Consider the following 4,826-nt stretch of genomic DNA (forward strand, 5'->3'; position numbering starts at 1 on the left):
ATAAATTATGTGGTCACACTGAGTCTCAGCCTTCAGACAGGGTGAGAATGAAGTCTGCATTTGAGCTTCTTTCACACCAAGAGAAGTGCAGGAATTCGTTCTTGTAATTTATCCTCTGGTTGGCTCTCCCAGTTGGAGAATGCTAAAATGCACTGGGATAACTGCTGGGTCTCTCTCTGCCCTAACCCTTCTACAGATTTCAAGGCTACCTGCAGTTGCTTAAGAGAAGGTTGAAGAAAAACTGCAGTCCTTCCAGAGTACTGGTTTCATCACTCACGTCTGCCTTGTCTATTAACTGCTGTTCCCCAGCATGCATTCTGTGTGGGAGTATATCTCTGCCACATTCACTTCCAACCCATCTTCTTAAATACTGGCAAGTTATATTGTCTTAAGAAGATCCAAGCTGATGAGGAGGTGGTTACCATGACTAGAAACCATCAGAGGTGGTACCTGCTCAGTTTTCTACTCCGACAATGCTGGATGTTAGCCAACAACAAAATGCTGATATGTTTCTGCATCGGCTTTACCAGACCCTTCACACTGTATGTTGTAAAGCCATTCCTCTAAATAGAAACATATCTCCTTGAGGGAGGAGAGACACTCATATACCTCCTCAGGATCAGGAAGCTCAGAAAGTTCCAAGATTCACAGCCCCTTCTCCAAGGTTACATAAGCACTGTCAAATCCTAGGAGAGGAGATCCTTGAGCTTAGCTGTTTGCAAATTGTGATGGGATCCCCAGGGATACAGCATTTCTACATTTGTGCCCATACTGGGATAGTCTGCCCTTGAGTCACCCATGAGCCTGTAAGTAGACCGTCACCTGCGCCCTGGCAAGCAAGCCCAGTAAACTCACTGATTCACTAAGCTAGGTTTGGGTGTGACGGTTTCTTTGGTATGCCTTCAGTTCCTCAACTGTGGTGAACAGACATTCTTTCATGTCTCCTCAGGAAAAGTCTCACAACAGTATGAAACTCCAAAAATGTGTTTTCTGTCTATATCTGTTGCTGATGCAGTTATTTTAAATTGTCTGATTTAATTTCATGGTAATCTACATTTTTTCCTAATGTTGCTGACTTTTCGCCTTATCTTTGTTCATGACCTTAGTTTTTCCTGTAACTTTAATATAAAAAGTAAATCAAGCACTGTTTAAATGATATCAAATTCAAATTACAATTCAATCGCTGATAGTTAAGGTAATATTTAGTGAAGATTTTCTATTCTGTGTTCAGATGTGAGGTGGTTTGTGATTCTGTATCAGTGTTGTCTATATGGTGACACTGGATTAAGCAAAAACAGAACTTATTGTCAAGATCGTTTCATAGAGCCCAGGAACAAACTCAGAAACTAAGGCTTGGAGGAGGGACATCAGACAGCACTGAGGGCTTTGCCATGAGGGTTTTGGGCCTTGCCTCCAGGGTGCGCCCATCAATGCAACCAGGTGCCAACAATTTCCCCTTGTAGGTAAAGTGTTTAGATTATCAGCCCCCAATAAGAATTCCAGCATAAAATGTGACTTGCCTACTTTGAGTCAAGTATCTGGTGACTGTAGCAGATAGGAAGGGTCATATGACACTGGTCTGCTGGCAGCAACCACTGTGCATTGAGGTGTGACTTTCAGCAGCATCTACTCCACTTTCCCATTATGCTATAGCAGTTACAGATTTTGCATCAGAACTATTTTTTATGTGTAGGAATGCATTGCTTGCATGTATGCAAGGGTACTCACATGTATTCCAGGGTACCCATGTTGTGCAATATCTGCAGAGGTCAGAAAAGGGCATCAAATATCCCCTGGGACTGGAGTTACAGATGGTTGTTAGCTGCCATGCCAGGAACCAAAACCTGGTCCTCTGTAAGAGAAGCTAGTGCTCTTTAGTGCTGAGCCATCTCTTCAGCCCCTAGAACCATTTCCTGAAAGATGAAAATTTTATTCTTATTCTTTGGGGGGACTACCTCCACATGCATGTGCTCTTTGCTGAGGAAAGGCATGGCACAGCTAAAAAGTGGGAAAAGAAATGAATATTTTTAGAAGGAAAGTGCACATGAGATGGTAAGAAAATTATGCACCACAAGACTTCCCTACAAAGATTATGAAAATGATATCCTAAATTGAGGAAAATCCAGAGTCAGAGCTTTCCCCCAACAACCTGAAAATATCTGCAGCTTTCAGGGACAGCAGCTTCTCACACTGCATCCTCGAGCAAACCCAAAGCCAGTTCATGAATCAGACATCCAGGGTTCATGGATATGCAACAAGAACCTGGGAAGTAGAATAATTCCCAGGCACATGGGAGCAAAATGACTGGCAGGAACCACAAATCCCAGGGGCTTCAGACAATGAGGAGGGATGCTCTGCTGTGTATCTGCTGCTTCTCTCTATCTGCTACTTATACTCACACAATAGCAAAAACATGGCCAAGGTAGATCATTCTCTGAACTGTACAGACTACAAAATGAAGGGCAAAAAGAGCTGGGATCAGCAGCTGGGAAATGAGATATGAAAAAACACAAGATAAAGATGAGGTAAACCAGCTACATGTTTTGGTGCATGCCTTTCATCCCAGCACGTGGGAGTCAGAGGCAGGCAGGCAGATCTCTGAGAGTTTGAGGCCAGCCTGGTCTACATAGTGAGTTCCAGGCCAGCTGGGGCTCCAGGAAGACCGTGTCTCAAAAAGACAAAAAAAAAAAAAGAGTAGGCAAGCCCAACAGTCTCTCCCAGTACCCCTGACAGCCTCTTCTAGTACCCCCCCAACAACCTCTTCAGTCTCCCCAGTGGACAACTGCTCCAAGTCCTCCTGACTGCCTCTCTCAGTCCTCCCTACTCCTGTCTGGAGGAGGAATTAAAATGATGCAAAAAGGACATATAAGTTTGAAAAATCCTAAGGTGACTTTTTTAATGTATACATTTTTTAGTTGTTATTTTTAACTTTATGTGTATGAATGTATTGTCTGCACATGTGTAAGTGCACCTGTAAATCAAACCTGAGTCCTCTGCAAGAGCAGTCAGTGCTCTTAACCACTGAGCCGTCTCTCCAGTCCTATTAATCTTAATATACTGCAACAACATGCCATGAATGTAATATGGATTCAACTCTTGTTTAAGAGAATAAAGAGTATGTAGGTAAAAGTTGTTAAGAAGAATGTAAAAATAAAGATTTTGTAAAAAAATTCTTATAAAAGATTAAGATGGTTGGTGGATATTTTTCCAAAATGAATGAGAAAGCTAACATGGATAAACAAGCTATAAATACATGATTAAGTTATGTTATTAAAGTTTCTAAGGTCAAAATCCAAGATATTGATATTAAAACCTCTACTTAAATCAGTGGAGTGCTCATAAATTATTTAATATATTCTTGGTAACAGTTAAGTACTGGCTTAAAAGAATAAAAATATATGTCTAATAAATGTTTACTTAAAGGGTCTAGAGAGATGGCTCAGGGGTTAAGAGCACTGATTGTTCCTGCAGAGGATCTGGGTTCGGCTCCCAGTATCCACATGGTTAGCTAACAACCATCCATGACTCCAGTTCAAGGGATCTAATGCCCTCTTCTGACCTCTGCTGACACTGCAAATCATGGGTGCACTTAAATATATGCAGGCAATACACTGATACACATACAATAAAAATAAAGTATTTTGAAAATAAAATAAATGTTTATTTAAAACTGAAAAAAATCTTATCAAATGTTTACAAGAAAATAATTCTATACCAAAAACTGTCTTGATACTCTGAATCAGAAGAACTGAAGTCAGTTTTACACATGCAAATTTTACTATTTCAGCAACATCAATGCCCTGTTTCCTAATAGAGTTAATTTCCAAAATGAAAATGTATTCATACAACTCAGCAAAAAATACTAATAACAACTTCAAAATGGACCAATGATCTTAATGGATTTTTCTTCAAAGAAGACATACAAATGACTAACAGGTATATGAAGATGTTAACCATTATTAATCACCAGGAAACTCTGCATCAATTCAAAGAAGAAGTTCCACCTGGTAAGATAATTATTATAACGCAAGCAAACAAAGATGAAATTAGTAACTATCCACAATGATGCAGATAAACTGGAACAGTTGTAAGCTATTGGGTTCAACACTGCAAATGGTATATCCACTATGGAAAATAGAGGGACCTGGCCTCTCAGGGGCTCAGAGTCGGGAGCAGAGGGATGATGATTTACATCTTGGACAAGTGTTGGACAGCCGGAATCAGTCCTTATATAGGTTATCTTTTATAACAGATTTCTTCTGGGGAATAGCAGAATTTGTCATTTTGTTTTTCAAGATTCTCCTTCAGCAAGATGTGAAAAAAAGAGGCTATGGAAGCTGATTCCAGATACGACGATGGAAGAGGGACACCAGGAAACCTTCCCCAAAGAATGGGTCAAATCAATCACCTTCGTGGCCCCAGTCCTCTTCCAATGGCTGGTGGATGAGGAAGGTAAACATCTGCTCTGAGAAGCAGACAACTAGACATGCACGTTCCGAGAAGGAAACCATCAAGAAGTGAAGGCGGACCATGGTGGACAAGATGAAGTGTATGTCTAAAACAAGGATTGCTCTGTGTCCTCACAGATGAATAAGGTCATGCTGGGAATTCCCTCTGCAAGATCTGGACTGACTGACACGAACTTCTATAAATGTACATGTTTGTCTCGTTATCTTTTTTGTATAGTTTACTAAAGTATTAATATAATTTTAATAAGTAAGCATTTTTAGGTTGCAGAACTTGGGCTTCTCATCTTTATATAATTAAATCACAAACCTAATCCTTGAAAGTAAGATGACTGCCTTACAGACAACAAACAAAATTTT

The 4,826-nt window shown here is 40.2% G+C and overlaps 1 pseudogene; it reads left to right on the top strand.

Annotated features, from left to right (window-relative positions):
* Nucleotides 1-4,062: 4,062 nt before the first annotated feature.
* LOC103748856 lies at nt 4,063-4,456 on the top strand (annotated as a pseudogene).
* The last annotated feature ends 370 nt before the right edge of the window (nt 4,457-4,826 follow it).

The sequence above is a fragment of the Nannospalax galili genome, unplaced genomic scaffold (genome assembly GCF_000622305.1).
Source record: "Nannospalax galili isolate Female #2095 unplaced genomic scaffold, S.galili_v1.0 scaffold326, whole genome shotgun sequence".
Classification (NCBI taxonomy): Eukaryota; Metazoa; Chordata; class Mammalia; order Rodentia; family Spalacidae; genus Nannospalax; species Nannospalax galili.